Genomic DNA, 16,592 nt, shown 5'->3' with positions numbered 1-16,592 from the left:
GCTTGCTTTTAAAAGTATAACGGTTTGAGATAACCTATATAAGGGCCCAAGTCGGCTGCCTAGTCAGTCTTTGCAAAAACCACCATGCCTGTAACCCATTAGAGCAGTGCCGGATTAAACCTGTGGAGGCCTCTAGGCACTCTAAACCTCGGGGCCCCCTCACAAATTTTGGGGAACCCCAAAAGGAGCAGAAAGCAGTTCCAAATATGCACTCTGATGCAAGCCGGCTGTATCTGGATTTGCCAAAGGGTACCACATCTCCCTAAGGCTACCACTGTCTTAAAGGAACAACTGTGTTCCCAGTGATTCATAGCAACCCCAGGCCCATGGGTTTTTCAAGGCAAGAGATGAGAGGAGGAGGTTTGTTGTTATCCACAAGTTTTCCTTGATGGTTGTTTCATCCAAGTACTTCTCATTAGCCATAGCAGTTTCCCTGAGAGCCAAAAGACTGAGTTATTATGACTGCTAGGTAAGGCTGACTCCCCACCTCAGTCTGGGTGTCATGTGAGGCATGGCAGCTTTGCCAGTCTCTGAGACCCTCTCTAAGTGGGTGACAACGTTCCTTGTAAGCTATGGAGCCCTGTGAGCAAAAATTCTACTTTGTGAGCTCCTGGCATTAAAGCTGTGAGCTACTAGCATTAATTAGTTTGCTCCGGGGATATTTTTCCTTGACAGAAGACAAAAGTGTGAGTGGGCTGGAAGCTAAAAAACTGTGAGCTAGCTCACACTAACTCAGCTTGGAGGGAACACTGTTCCACCGTATTCCAATGTACTTAGTGCCTTATGACAGTCTCACCATCATACTCCCATTTTGACATGTTATTGGGTTCCCACACAAATGCTATCCAGACCAAACGTTCTTTCAATTTGTTAATTTCACTTTTTGCCATTGGACTCTTTGTTCCATGTTGCATTCTTAACCCCTGCCCACCAGCTATATGTAGCTCTGTTCACTGTACCCCATCCCATTGTCTGATAAACTATGCATGCATACGAAAGCTTGCATTCTGAATAAAACTCTTTAAAATGCTGCTGGACTTTTACTTTGTTCTATTGCTTCAGACCAACACGGCCGCCCCACCTGGATCTATCTAAATGGGATATTATGATTGCTAGGTAAGGCTGACAAACTTTTCCAAACTTTTCCTCTCCTTCTGATACAGAGGCCTGGGTGCATCTGCCTACCTCTCCACCTGTAAAAATGATAATATTCTTCAGGTGAAACTCCAAAGAGGAGGGAGAGGGCCCTGGGCAGGACAGAGAGCAGAGAGACCCTCTCTAAGCTGAGAGGGTACAACTCCCACTGGAACAGATGATAGACAGCAAAGGGGCTATATCCTCATGCCTATATCCAGCGGAAGACCTTCCCTCCGTTCCTCACAGCCATCAGACCAAAGCAACAAAAGAGCACAGAAAACGGTCCTTCCTTACCCATGTTTCATAACTCTGCAAGCCAGGAAAGAGGCACTGTGGATTACCCAACTTCACGTGGACAAAGGACCTCAGCAAGTCAATGGACTGGTAGCTGCTCCTCCAGCCCAAAGCAAGACCCATAACCAGCCAGGCTCCCTCCCCTCCCCCAGCCCAAACTGTAGGGTTGCCAAGTCCAAGTCAAGAAATATCTGGGGACTTTGGGGGTAACAAGCACAACTGAACTCCAAAGGGAGTTCTGGCCATCACATTTAAAGGGACTGCACACCTTTAAAATGCCTTCCCTCCATAGGAAATAATGAAGGATAGGGGCACCTCCCCCTGGTCCAATTCTTTTAAAACTTGGAAGGTATTTTGGGGAGATGCACTAGATGCTACGCTGCAAATTTGGCGCCTCTACCTCAAAAAACAGCCCCTCCAGAGCCCCAGATACCCCCAGATCAATTTCCCATTATACCCTATGAGAATTGATCTCCACATAGGGAATAATGAAGTGCCCAGCAGACATTTCCCTCCTTCCCCCCATCCTGTTTCTGATGACTCTGAAGCGAGGGATTGGCATCTCTACTCACCAGCTGCTGAACTTCCAACGTCTTCAGAGCAACCATCCCAAGAGGAAGCCTTTCCAGCAAGCGGAATCTGAAGCCTCCGGAGGTGGAAAGGCACGTGGGGGTGGGGCTTCCCCCGCTGGCCAGCTGACTGGGAGTGGGAAGGAGCCTGGGAAAGCGGAAGAACCCCCACTGGGACCTGGGGATTGGCAAGCCTAGCATGGGGTCTTGAAAAAGAGTAGGGGGAGAACGTTGGTAACCCTTCTTAGCAAGCAGAATATGGGTTTCAGGTAATTTCTGTTAAACTCATTAAGTAAAAATTGATATGCAATTAATTAACAAAGACAGCACCTCAGTAAGGGATGTTATTTCAATTATATATAATCTTTTAAATCTACCAGTTTTGTCAGGTACGTCCAGTCAGCAACTTGCCTGGCAGAGAGACTGTCATACTACAATTAATGACGACCAATGGGAACAAATTTGGGTATCAGATTTATTTAAATCCAAATCTTATTATTTTCGGTAACAGAACTACGAGATTTTTGCAAGATGGTATGTGACTCCTTACAGGCTTTATAAGGGCAAAGAGAAGGAAACTCCAAATTGTTGGAAAGGTTGTGGGCAATCGGGAACTTTCAGACACTGCTGGTGGGAGTGTCCTGAGATCAAGGCATTCTGGAAGAAAGTTCTGGAAAAAATAACGGAAATAGCTGGGATTACAATTCTGTTTACACCAGAATCTTTGTTATTAAACTTTTGGCCTAATTCTAATTTGTCTTTGCAAAAAGAGTTGTTTGCACTATTATTATTAGCAGGAAAAATTGTTATAGCCAGTTGCTGGAAACGAGCTAAAGCTCCTACGTTAAATTGTTGGTTTAACAAAGTTTGGGACATCTTGATTCAAGATAAATTAGCAACCAGCATTATTTTGCAAGAAAATGCCAAAGACTGGTTTCTTGAAAAATGGTTCACCTTTCTCGAATATGTTAATAATAAGGAAACTAATTTTGGTAAAATTCCTCCAAAGTACTTGAACATTATGATTTATTAACTCTATATTGTAACTCTGTGTAATATTTTGGTGATATATTGGGTTAATGTATTGCATTCAATGTTTCTTTCTGTTTGTCATGAGGAAACTACAGTATGTATCTTGCTTAGTTTTTATTTTTTCTTTGACTTGGCTGTTTGTTTGTTGTTTATATATGAAAAAGTTTCAATAAAATTTAAATTGTAAAAAAAAAATTGATATGCAAGAGTGCATAAAATGCCATCAAGTCACTGCTGATTTATGGCAACCCCATAGTGCAGGGTTATCAAACATACAGTCAACAGGACAGATCTGGACCCCACAGGGCGCAGATCCGGTCCACAAGCAACTTCTTTCTCCTTCTTCCTTTTCTAGGGCTGTGCTGCAGCCACACTGTAGCTTGCTTTTCCCTCAGCTCCTCAAAGGCTCTTTGCTTCCTGCCTCTTGTCTCCCTCCTTCTCCCCCGCCCCCTCCCCCTCCCCCCCCCTCTTTCTCTCACACACACACACATACACATACACAGAGCTCCTTCAGTAGCTGTTTCCTGCTTCATGTGGGAAAGATATGAAGACAAATCTCCCCCTTCTTTCTCACAGTTTCTGCTTCCTTCTTTACGGCTGTGCCTCCTCTTTTGGAGAGAGCGAGAGAGAGAGAACAGAGCTGGAGTCCCATGGCAGCTTTAAGAGCAACATTTTATTCCACATATAAGCTTTTGTGTGCAAGGGTGGTTGGGTGGATGGATGGATTCTTCTGACAAGCACAATTTACACTAAGGGAATTATTCTGGCCAGGTTTTTTTAAAGGTTGGATTTCTCTGTGCCTATCTGAATTTTATTTTCTTCTTTTCAAAAACCTGATTAGGAATTAGAACATTGGATTGATTCTTATGTTTCTTGGAGAGGGGAGTGATTTCAGATGCCAAATGATAATAGCACTCCTTGGTAATGAGCAATGTTCCCTCTAAGCTGTTAGTGTGAGCTGTTAGTGTGTTAGTGTTCACAGTGTTTTAGACTCTGGCTCACACAATTTTGTTTTAGCTCAGGAAAAATGGCCCCAGAGCAAACAGCAGCTCACAACTTTAATGCCAGTAGCTCATGAAATAGATTTTTTGCTCACAAGACTCCACAGCTTAGAGGGAACATCGGTAAGGAGACAGGAAAACTAGCTCTCAAGTCAGTCCTGGGGGATGCATTGTCTTGAGCTTCATAATTCTGCAGTCTCTTATTTCTAATCTCCCTTTGAAATTCCTTTATAAGAGCACTGCTACTCTTCGTGTTTTTAAACAGAGGCTTTATAGCCATCTGACAGCAATGAGGATCCTGTGATTTTAGCAGGAGGTATTTGTGAGTTTCCTGCATTGTGCAGGGGGTTGGACTAGATGACCCTGGAGGTTCCTTCCAACTCTATGATTCTACATCAGCAATTGAATATTGTGGTTCTAGTGGCAGATTTATGTCAATTTGCATCCTCCTAGACTGAATCCTCCAGGACGGAATTGAGACCTAGGTTTACTGTCTCATTTACCAGTGCTGGCTACTACTATGGCTACTACCCCTCTGCATATCAGACCTAATCCAATCAAGCCTGATGTTGTCATTCACTTGCTGTTGCCATTCAGCATCTGAAATCATCTTTATAGAGTGTATAGCTCTGTTACCTCATGTTAAATTTTATGGCATGCATGGCCCAACTCAACAAAGTGACATTTATGTCAGTTCTGGCTCTTGTAACAAATGAGTTCAACACCTTTGCCATAGGGTTCTCAAGGCCAAAGACGGACATAAATGGTTTGCCATTGCCTGCGTCTGCATAGCCAGCCAGGACTTCCTTTGGTGGTCTCCCATCCAGATATTAACCAAGGGTGACCCTTAGCTTCTGTGATCTGATGAGATCAGGCTAGCCTAGGCTATCCAGGTCAGGGAAATTGTTACCAAATTAGTAAATCCTACTGTGTAAAATACTATAAAAATGAGTGAATACTAAGATTCTGGGCCTGACAGTCTGGTATATTCAATTAATTTCCAGTGGGCTGGCTACCAGTTTCCACCAGGGAAAGGAGTTGAACGTCGCCTACCAGATCCCAAAATCTCTGATATTAATTGAAATACAGCTTTCCCCTTTTCTGGGCATATGGCAACAGCTTTAAAGAGGCATAATCCCCTATATAATCCCCTTTAAACAGTTTATTCTTAATTACACTAACACATGTCTAAGACTGCCCATGTTTCAGGCTAAAAGAGAGGTAGTTCCCCCCCCCCCCACGGCGTTTTTCTTAATGTTATTCTTGTACATGTCCTCATTCTGTCCCTCCCAATACTAAGGGAGAGAGATTCAAATCATGGTTTTCTCAAGCCTTTGAACTTCAAGCAAAGTTGCTTTCAAGTTCGTCTCTATAAAAACCCCTAGATGTGGTTCAGTAATTCACATTTTGGGGGAAGGGGAAGTGAGTGTGTGACAGGAAACCAAAACATTTCCAGTATTCAAACTTATATCTGGCATTAACAAACTACTATTAGTGGTAGACAAGTCCTCATTCCCCACCTCTTTGCAAACAGAACACAAAACCAGAGGGCAGCAGCTGATTTGTGCATTTGCATTGTGAATCATTAACGTTTTCATGGAATGCCAGAAAAGCAAAGCTACAGTATGTATACATTGCACTTGTTCAAGAATATGATTCAGAAAATGACAGCTGCCATTAAGGAGAAAAAAGGGGCCTGACCCTATGCATAACCCCTCTAGGCCTTAGTGTAGGAGCTAAGTACTTTTCTCACAATACAAGAACTCGTGGGCATTCAATGAAATTGCTGAGCAGTCAGGTTAAAACGGATAAAAGGAAGTACTTCTTCACCCAAAGGGTGATTAACATGTGGAATTCACTGCCATGGGAGGTGGCGGTGGCTACAAGCATAGCCAGCTTTAAGAGGGGATTGGATAAATATGGAGCAAGGTCCATCAGTGACTATTATCCACAGTATATATATGTGTGTGTGTGTGAGTGTATGTGTGTGCATATACCCACACACATATATTGGCCACTATGTGACACAGAGTGTTGGACTGGATGGGCCATTGGCCTGATCCAACATGGCTTCTCTTATGTTCTTATGTTCTTTGTATGTAGAGCGATGTTCCCAGTTTGCAGGTGGAAAGAGAGAGTGGGGAGACAGCTCTAATCTGGTCTCTCCGGGCAATACTGATATGGACCTACTGAACTGGGAAGACCATGTGGAATGTGACCTTGACAGAAGCAACACTGAGGCCAGAGAAAAGACTTTATAATAATTAATTCAAATGACTTTGGCAGATGTGGGGAAAAGGGGAGCCATTGTGTCAGGAGGCATAATTATTGGAGGAGTGACCACTTATGTTAGTCTGGCAAGACACAGTCTTGCGTTTGCATGCTGATAATGGTTGCTATCTGATCTATTAATAAAGCTTCTTCTGCATATACTCAAGGAGTCTTATGATAGTATCTGGGCAAAACTGGGCACACCAAATGGGAAACTAGAAGAAATTACTAAGTGCCCATCATTTTCGCTTGCAGTTTTGAGCTGCCTACCCTCTCGAAACACAGAGGCTGCATTCCTATGGCCACTAGTCCCAAATGGATTTAAAGGGACAGTTGTCAGCCATTTCCCTCTCATGCTCATCCCGCTCTCCAACAACTCCGAGATGGTGAAATCTGATGGCAATGGCTCCCAGCATATTTCTCTCTTGTTTCTGGATGTCTGACAGCAGGGGAGGAGTGCAAACAAAATGGATTGGCAGCATGAACCTGCCAATCCATTCCAGGTGGGTTACCCTGCTCCGGATTGAACCAGCGATTTCCCCCATTTCCAGCATGCCTGGAGCTGCCCGTCTGTCTGCAGCCAGAGTCTGGCTTCCTAAAACAGTTTCGTTTGGGATGACGAAAGTGTAGGATGGCTGGCTCTGAGTTGGAAATTGCTAGAGGTTTGGGGGTGGAGCCTGGGGAGGGCAGGGTTTAGTGAGGGGAGGGACCTCAGCAGAGTATGATGCCATCGTAGCCATTTTGAACAGATGTCACAGTACCCTGCGAAGTAGCCATTTTGAACAGAGTAACTGATCTCTGCAGACTGGAGATCAGTTGTAATTCCAGGAGATCCCCAGGCAAGAGTCAGTTGCTATGGAAATACAATGTAGGGATGGCAATACAATGTGGAAATGTTTCTGAGGAGGTGGAATTTTAGATGATCTTATATTTGTTTGGATTCTGTTTCTACAATAACACATAGTTGCCTCAGATACATGGCTTCCATGGAACAAGCTACTTGTTCTAGGTTACTAGTGGGACATCTGCTGATACTTCTCATCTGAAAGCATCTCCTTAAGCTTGACTCTGCCCTATAGGTTTCTGGAATGTTATTGTGTAGGCTACTTAAAGCATGTGTGCAGAGTTGGGGAGGGATGGTGGCTCAGTGGTAGAGCATCTGCTTGGGAAGCAGAAGGTCCCAGTTTCAATCCCTGGCATCTCCAAAAAGGGTCCAGGCAAGTAGACTTGAAAATCCTCAGCTTGAGACCCTGGAGAGCCGCTGCCAGTCTGAGAAGACAATACTGACTTTGATGGACCGAGGGTCTGATTCAGTATAAGGCAGCTTCATATGTTCATATGTTGCCAACTGCACATTGGGAAATTCTTGGGAGATTTGGGGGTGGAGTTAGAACTCTGGGGATTGGGGAGTGTAGAGACGTCAGCGGGGTATAATTCCATAGAGCCCACCCTCCAAAGCAGTTATTTTCTCCAGAGGCACAGATCTCTGTAGCCTGGAGATCCGCTGTAACTCTGGGAGATTTCTAGGTCTCGTCTGGAGGTTGGCAACTCTATACCATATGCAATACAGTCCAACTGATAAATAATTTAGTGAGCTGTTGTAACTAACCTTTCCATACTGAATAAATGTCTAGTAGTTCATGTGACATTTCCTTTTTCTTGCAATCCTGGGTACTCTTTCGGAGCCTGCTCATAGGTTCGCACAGCACAGACAGGTGCGTTCCAAACAACATCCCTTTATTAGCAAGAAGATACAGGGATGGGAGTGACTGGTTTCGGAACAGAAGACCTCATGCAGTCTACATTTTAACGAATAGAACTAAGGAGTACTGACTCCACCCCATAAGACTAAACCAACACAAACAGATACCCAAGGCAGGGGGGGAAGGGGCAGTGTCCCATTGCACAATAAATGTGCAATGGAACACCAGGGCTTTTTTTCTAGAAAAATAGGTGGTGGAGCTCATTAGCATAACTCATTAGCATATGCTCCCCCCAGTCAAAAGCAACTCGATGTAAGAACAGCTTATATATGAACATATGAAGCTGCCTTATACTGAATCAGACCTTTGGTCCATCAGTCAGTATTGTCTTCTCAGACTGGCAGCGGCTCTCCAGGGTCTCAAGCTGAGGCTTTTCACACCTATTTGCCTGGACCCTTTTTTTGGAGATGCCAGGGATTGAACCTGGGACCTTCTGCTTCCCAAGAGCCAGTTTGGTGTGGAGAGCCAGTTTGGTGTAGTGGTTAAGTGTGCGGACTCTTATCTGGAAGAACCGGGTTTGATTCCGCACTCCTCCACTTGCACCTGCTAGCATGGCCTTGGGTCAGCCATAGCTCTGGCAGAGGTTGTCTTGAAAGGGCAGCTGCTGTGAGAGCCCTCTCCAGCCCCACCCACCTCACAGGGTGTCTGTTGTGGGGGAGGAAGGTAAAGGAGATTGTGAGCCGCTCTGAGACTCTTCGGAGTGGAGGGCGGGATATAAATCCAATATCTTCTTCTTCTTCTTCTTCTTCTTCTTCTTCTTCTTCTTCTTCTTCTTCTTCTTCTTCTTCCAGATGCTCTACCACTGAGCCACCATCCCTCCCCTAAAAAAGGAGGGCCCCGGACAAGCAAGGCCTGCTTAGGCTAGCTAGAGATCCAGCCAGCCAGCCCAAGCAGGCCTTGCTCACCTGCGGTTCTCCTTGGCCGCCACCCCTCCTCCCAGTCAAAAGGCTAGCAAGCCACCCACCGCCCAGAATCACATAAGAAGTGGAGGAAGAGTGGCATAGGCTTCTCCAGGGGCTAATGAGTGCTGCTGGGGGTGTGGCAAAGCTGGTGGCTGGTTGGCTGGCTGCTCTCTTAATCCAGGGATTGCTATGCAGCTGCACCTACTATTCAATGGACAAGGTAGGTGGTGAGGAAGAGGGGGAACCTTCAGAAAGGTTCAGGAGCTGTTCTCCTGTGAGCTCCTGTTGAACCTGAGCCACCACATAATAAGCATTTGTATGTCATTTTTGTTTCAGTGAAGACACTGCATATTTTTTAACTTCAGTGAGTCATATGACAACCCTGTAAGGTAGGTCATTCATATCATGTCCTATTATGGCAAAGGTGAAGGTGGTGTAAGAATATAAGAGGTAAAATCTATCCAGGTTTTCAGCTTCTTGCATAAAGTTGGTGATTATGTTTACTGAAGGGGGGGGTAATTTTTTTTGTAATATATGATAAACCTATAATTGATGTTGATAGGTCAGGTCAAATGTGCCTCCTCACACCTTTCAACAGGAAATCTGGAGTCTGGCTAAAGTCTTGTATCGTGGTTGTTGTCATGGAAGCTGTTTTAGCAAACTTTGATTTCTAAAGAACGCCAAAGTCCAGTGGCACCTTTAAGACAAAATGTTGGTCTTTGCTATTATTATTGGTATTATTCAAGGTATTGTTTGTCTTAAAGGTGCCTCTGGACTCTTAACTTTGTTCTATTGCTTCAGAGCAATATGGCTACCCACCTGGATCTATTTGATTTCTAAAGGAGCAGCGTATGCCCAAAGTGGCACTAGAAATAGGGATGCCAGCCTCCAGGTGAGACTTGGGGATCCCCCAGAATTATAGTTCATCTCCAGACTACAGAGATTACCAGGCCAGGGGGGACCTGGTAACCTTAACTAAAAATGATTCTGGAACCTCATTAACTTTAGGAAAACTGACTGTCGTGGGAAAGTTACAGGAGGTAACACGAGCCAAGAAAGAACCCTTTAAAATTCAGGTTGAAAAATCTGGATGCTCCCTGTACCTGATGACCTCTGGGAGAGGCAAAGCCCACCATAACTTGCCTTCCGGAGCTCTTTTTAGAGGAACATCCGATCCCCCAACTAGGTGGTTCTAATTGCCCCTATCAATATCACCATGCCAGTTCCGGCTGTAAAAGGACCCAGCAGGCTCCTGGATATGACTCATGGGCTTTCTACTCCCATGAGGCCTACAGACAGAGTGTCTCATTGCTTCTAAAAGGAACTTCCAGTTTAAAAGAAGTCCCCTTATTGCCATGGTTTTTTTGTTTTTTTTAAAAAAGAGTGCTTCTCCAGAAAAGCACAAGAAGTCTGAACAGAATCTCCCTCTTTAAGGGTCTGCACACAGTTTTCCACTCAAGGGCTTTCTCAGCCTGTCTGCTTCTCTCATCCATCTTTTTTATCTTTTCTCTCATTTTTAGTACTATTTGGGGAAGGGTGATGTTGGTTCAAGTTCCTGGTTTGGTTTCTGGCATCTGTAGCTAAGGGTGAAAACAGATGTGATCAAAACCAGCCCCCCTCCAATTTCATTTTGCGTATAAAAGGCGAATTATATGCATGCATATCTCCCTACCAAACTCACCCCATCTTCAGATCTCAGAAGCTAAGCAGAGTCAGCCCTGCTGGTTAGAGCCTGTGTGGTGTTGTAGTTAAGAGGGTCAGACTAGTATCTGGAAGATCCAGGTTTGAATCCTCACTCATGTCATGGAACCATGGGCCAATCATACTCGGTCAGCCTAACCTACCTCAAAGGGTTGCAGTGAGGATAAAACAGGAAGGGAGAAGGACTGGAGCTTCTTCTGAAGTCCCCATTGGGAAGAAAGGCAAGGTATGAATGAATTGAATAACTAATAAATACTACCTGGAATGGGAGATGACCAAGAACCAGGGCTGCTACACAGAGGCAGGCAATAGCAAAACACCTCTGAATGTCTCTTGGCTTGAAAACACAGAAATCACCTGCCACTTGAGGCCAAAAAATAAATATAGCATAAGGGCTATACAGTGAGGAGATTTCAGATCCCATTTAGCTAACTGAAACTGGGCTCCGCATTTCATTATAAGAATTTTAAAGGGAAACACATCTGTTTTCAGGGGGCTAGACACCGTACTGAAGAATTTCCCCTGTAACAATGTACAACCTAACCCACTGCATGGTATGTGAAGTTTTGAGTCCAGTAGCACATTTAAGACCAACAAAGTTTAATTGTGGGTATAAGCTTCCATATGTTCTTTACATGGAGACAGTTCCTGGTTTGATTCCTGGTATCTCTAAGGGTATGTATGCACACCAAAGCTTATACCCAGAATTTAACTTTGTGGGTCTTAAAGGTGCCACCAGACTGAAACTTTGTTCTGTCGCTTCAGACCAACATGACAACTACCCACCTGAAGCTATCTGACAGATACTGAGGTAAACTGACATGAGCAAGCTAGTTTGCTCTTCTTTTTTCATAAAAAAGTGGAGGAATTTTTTTTCTTTTACAAAAGTATAACAAAGTTTACTGAGAAAGAAACATACCACTGAGGTAAATATAACAGTTAACCCAAAGGGGAATGATGTTAGGTGTTATACACCCTGTGCCTAAGAGGGTGCAAAAATCCTCTCAGGCAGGCGAAGTGCTCTGTTCAGAGTTAACTTCACATCGTTAATATCAAAATGCGTTTTTGTAGTCATTTTTCCAGACAGGGAAACATAACCCCAAGACCTGATATCTTTAATTCACCCTCTGTGTAAAAAGCAGCCCTTCTCTCCCATTCCCAGCTGCAAACTATCCACTGACTAACTTCCTCTGAGCAGGATGGTTGTTGTCACCCACAAAAAGCTCCTGTTTAGGGTTACTAGAGGTGATTACAGACTGGCACTTTGGGCCAACTCAGAGACGGCTCTGAAATGACCCAAAAAATCCTTCCACACACAAACATCTGCTGCCCGTCCTTGTCCCGTACTCACCCCGTCCTCCGGCCTCCGCAGTGCAACTCAAAAAGCTACCACTTCCGCATGCGCATGACTACTGAAAATGTATGAGGGGAAAGTGTGATGGGAATGGTGCACAACAGCCATCTGAACACACCCATATCGCCCCAGGGACAGGATGGGGACAGCTTGCAAGGGAGCATGTGGATTTGAGACACTTTCCATCTCCCCCAAAATGCTTATCATCACCCCAGATGTCCTTTTTAGAGGACATGTCTTCTTTTTTTGGTGCCTATCTATTATTTTGCCTAAATAAATTAATTAAGATTGTTGCTGTTTGAAAACAAGGAAGGGTAGGAATATTCCTAAAAGGGTGAACACCAGTGCAAACACCAGTCGTTTCTGACTCTGGGGTGGTTGCATCACTGTGTTTTCACAGCAGACTTTTTACGGGGTGGTTTGCCATTGCCTTCCCCGGTCATCTACACTTTCCCCCCAGCAAGCTGGGTCCTCATTTTACCAACCTTGGAAGGATGGAAGGCTGAGTCAACCTTGAGCTGGCTACCTGAACCCAGCTTCTGCCGGGATCGAACTCAGGTTGTGAGCAAAGAGCTTGGACTGCAATACTGCAGCTTTACCACTCTGCGCGACGGGGCTGCTAGGAATATTCCTAGTTAGTAGCAATTATCACAGCTTAAATAGTAGGGGCATTTAGAATGAGATTTGTCATAGTGATCAGTAGTTTGAAATAGTCAACCAGGAAATATGTCCTTTTTTTTTTTTTGCTTTTCAAAATATGGTAACCCTATCTATTGAAATAAATGTTTTGAAATAAATATTATTGAATAAATATATCGAAAGAAATCTTGAAGGTGCCACTAGATTTTCATCTTATTTAACCTCTTTCAACTAGTTCATCACCTGTCTCCCAGCCCACAGCTCCTATTGGCTGGTGGGATCAGAGAATGCCACTCCTATTGCCTTGTGTGTTACTGGAGTAAATTTTGGTACCCTCCCTATAACACTGTCTCCTCCCCTCATTTGTCCCATTTAAAATTCTAATAAAACTGTGTGGAAAAAGTGCATTTTGAGAAGCAAAACCAAGCAGGGCTTGAAGGGACCAATCTGGAGTTGCCAAATCCTGGGGATTTGAGAGTGGTATCTGTGGATGAGGGGACAATTTGGGTAGTGATTTCATTCTAGGATCTATGATACACTGTTATGTACTAAGTTTAATATAATGACTTAAGCTTGAAGCAAATGTCCATTGCAAACCAGGATCCTGATGCCTACATTCTGATTGGGTAGAATCAGCCAATCAGGAAGTGAGGCATTTCAGAGGGAAATGCAAATGAAGGATCCTAGAGGGCGCAGTGGGGTTGGTGAGTGTCTGCCTGAGGGGTTGTGGTTTTCTATGTTCTAACTATATATATTCATTCACTGCCAGTTTGTAGTTGATGACTGCTTCTCAATAAATGTGTTCTTGTTTACAAAGAGCTGACTGAACCCACTTTATAACATGTACCATAGAATTTGCCCTCCAAGGCTGCTGTTTTCTCCAAAGGAACTGTTCCCTGTCATCTGGAAATCTCTTGTAACTTTGGAAAATCTCAATGTCCTACCTGGAGGTTGGCAAATTTGGCAATCCCTCCTTTTTTCTTTTTTCTTTTTTTTCCCACATGGCATGCCCATGCAGCTTTCCCCTGACAGACTGAGGAAAGTATGGGTGTTTGTCATGTCTGTTTTGAGGTCTCAGACAGCCACTGTCTACTCAATAGGCAATACAAGATGGACCAATAACCTGATGTTACAAGGCACCTTTCTGTCATCTGTTTCTTGGCATATGTCAAGTGAAAATGAACCTGTGTGTTTTGTGCTGTCAAGTTGCTTCCAACTTACGATGCCCCTGTGAATTCGTGACTTCCAAAACATCCTGTCATTGCTCAGGTCTTACAAACTGAAGGCCACCGTTTCCTTGCTTGAGTCCATCCATCTCATGTTGGGTCTTCTTCTTTTCCTGCTGCAGTCAGCATTTCCTAGCATTGTTGTCTCTTCCACTGACTCTCGTTTCCTCATGATGTGACCAAAGCATGAGAGCCTCAGTGTAGTCATTTTAATGAACTTACGGTTATATATTTCAAATATTTTGCATTTATGTCTCTGAAGGTAGTGTCCAAGATCAGGTAGTGTCTCTGAAGGTAGTGTCCAATTTGTAACAGCGTAATTGCCAGGTGGGCAGCTGTATTGGTCTGAAGCAACAGAACAAAGTTGGAGTCCAGTAGCACCTTTAAGACCAACAAAGTTTTATTGAGAATGTAAGCTTTCGTGTGCTAGAGGTTTGTGTCTCCTGTCCTCCACAAATGTTTGATGTGAGACATTGTTTTTAAGTGAGAATTTTTATCAGGAAGCTTTTGCAGACCCTCTTCTCTATATGTCCGTTCCCCTTCCCTCCCCCTTTCTCTCCCTTTCTCTGACTCTTTCTGCTTAATTCCCTTTAAGGACAAAACATCTACACAACTGCACAATTTCAAGACAAGCTGCACAAGTTCAAGACAGAAAGATATCAAAATATACCCATGGGAGATTATTAATCACAACCAACAAAACCCCCACATATTTAATTGCAAAGCTAGCAGGGAAAATACAAAAATAGGCAAGGGAGGAGAAAAAAAAGAATCAAAATAGCAAAAAATCAACGAAAGCCCAGGCAAAATAGAAATGTTTTTCAACTAACTATCTCCTAAATTTTTACAGGTTTGGCACCTGGCAAATCACTGTGAGGAAGGTTTTCTATTTGTGAAGTGCAACAACCAAGTAGGCCCTGCCATTGATGCTCATCCAGCTTATTTTATTTTATTATGTGGCAAATTTATATGCCACCTCTCTGGTAACCAGCTCATAAAGTAAAGTCAGTACAATAAAATAATTAAAATGGTAATGTAAAATTTATCCCTAGTTGGGATAAATAAACATATTCAGAGATATCTGTAAAACAGGGTAGATGCAGACCTTAAAAGCAGCTTTTTTTTTTTTTTAAAGGAACCCTTCAGGGAAAAGTCTGGGTAAAAAGAAATATTCTAGCCTGGCATCTAAATGTAGATGCCAGGCTAGAATATTCAGAGATATCCGTAGATGCCAGGCTAGAATATCCGTAGATGCCAGGCTACCCTTACCTCGGTGGGGTAGGGTGGGATATAAATAGAATAAAATAAATAAATAAATATTCAGAGATATCTAAATGTAGATGCCAGGTGAGCCTCAGAGGGGAGGGCATTCCAAAGGTAAGGGGTCACCACTTAAAAAGTCCTTTCTCTGGCCATCACTTCACTGAACATTGTGTCATTCACGTGATACTTGTCTTTTGTTTTTCCTGGCCATTTTTGTTGGCCCCAGCCATTTCCCAGTTGGTGCTGACATGTTATCAGATTGACCTTCTGATTTTTATGAACACCAGTGACATTGCCACAGCAGACAAAGTCATCCAGTGTCATTGGCAAAATAATATAGGATGCCTGAACCAATAGGACTGAATGGCAAACATGGCAAAGGAATCTGAGACCAAAGAACAAGTGTAGAGGAAATGGGCACAGAGAATTTCTTCCCCTCTTCCAGAAGCTGGCAGCACTCAACCAAGTTGAAAGGTGGTAGATTCAGGAAGCACAGCTTCCCACAGTGCATCGTTAACAGTGCTCTTAGCTGCGATAACTACATGGAGCCTCCACATTCAGAGTCTGTGTATCTCTGAATACCAACAGTCTTGACTCTGTGCCCTACTTATAAGTCTTGTTGGGGAATCTTGGTTGGCCACCGTGAGGAACAACAGGTGAATTCAGCAGTGTTCTCAAGAAGAGAAATGGTGCCAGAAGACCAACGATGAACAAATGTGTTGACAACATCTGCTGAACACAGCTTGAAAACAAGAGCTTCTTTCGGATACTTGCCATGAAAATGAATATGTAACAAGATAAGTAGCTTTGGCTCAATCCTATTTATAATGCTCAAGGAACTTTGGTTTCAGGAAGTCCCCAAAGGAAGGGGAAGAGGAGAACTAGGTGAACCCACCACAGGCATCTGTTCTGGAATTCTATCAACATGTCATTCAATGTGTCTCTTTTTGCAGTGAGCAAGACTCAGCCTAATTGAGTCTTGCTTCCTGTTGTCCTGAATTGATACTCTCGTTACTACATTTCCCCCCCCACACTTTGTTGTTGTTAAGTTGCACAGTCGAGTCTGACTCTTTGCGACCCCATGGACAAAGTTAAGCCAGGCCCTCCTGTCTTCCACCATCCTCTGAATGCCCAAATTCGTGTTTTACATCAGTAACACTGTCCAGCCATCTCATCTTTTGCCATCCCCTTCTTCTTTTGCTTTCTGTCTTTCCTAGCACCAGGATCTTCTCCAGGGAGTGCTCCCTTCTCATTTGGTGGCCAAAGTATTTGAGCTTCAGCTTCAGCATCTGACCTTCCAGTGAACAGTCTGAGTTGATTTCCCTTAGGACTGACTGATTTGATCTTCTTGCAGTCCAACATTATTTGCTGCTATCCAATCCGTCTTGTAGTTTTTCCTTTGGACTTAAAACTGGTTGAATGTTTCTTCTATCTCTTATG

At 43.7% G+C, this 16,592-nt stretch overlaps 1 protein-coding gene across 1 annotated transcript in view; it reads left to right on the top strand.

Moving 5' to 3' along the window:
- The first annotated feature begins 9,303 nt into the window (after positions 1–9,303).
- The window catches only part of KCNJ12 (potassium inwardly rectifying channel subfamily J member 12), a 96,421-nt gene continuing 89,132 nt past the window's right edge, over positions 9,304–16,592 (top strand). The window contains exon 1 of the mRNA XM_060260941.1: positions 9,304–9,358. The gene's annotated coding sequence lies outside the window, so the exon portion shown is untranslated. The remainder of the gene's footprint in view (positions 9,359–16,592) is intronic.

Source organism: Heteronotia binoei, chromosome 20 (genome assembly GCF_032191835.1).
Source record: "Heteronotia binoei isolate CCM8104 ecotype False Entrance Well chromosome 20, APGP_CSIRO_Hbin_v1, whole genome shotgun sequence".
Taxonomy (NCBI): domain Eukaryota; kingdom Metazoa; phylum Chordata; class Lepidosauria; order Squamata; family Gekkonidae; genus Heteronotia; species Heteronotia binoei.
The sequence above is the reverse complement of the archived record's forward strand: the minus strand, read 5'-3'. Positions and strand labels throughout refer to the sequence as shown.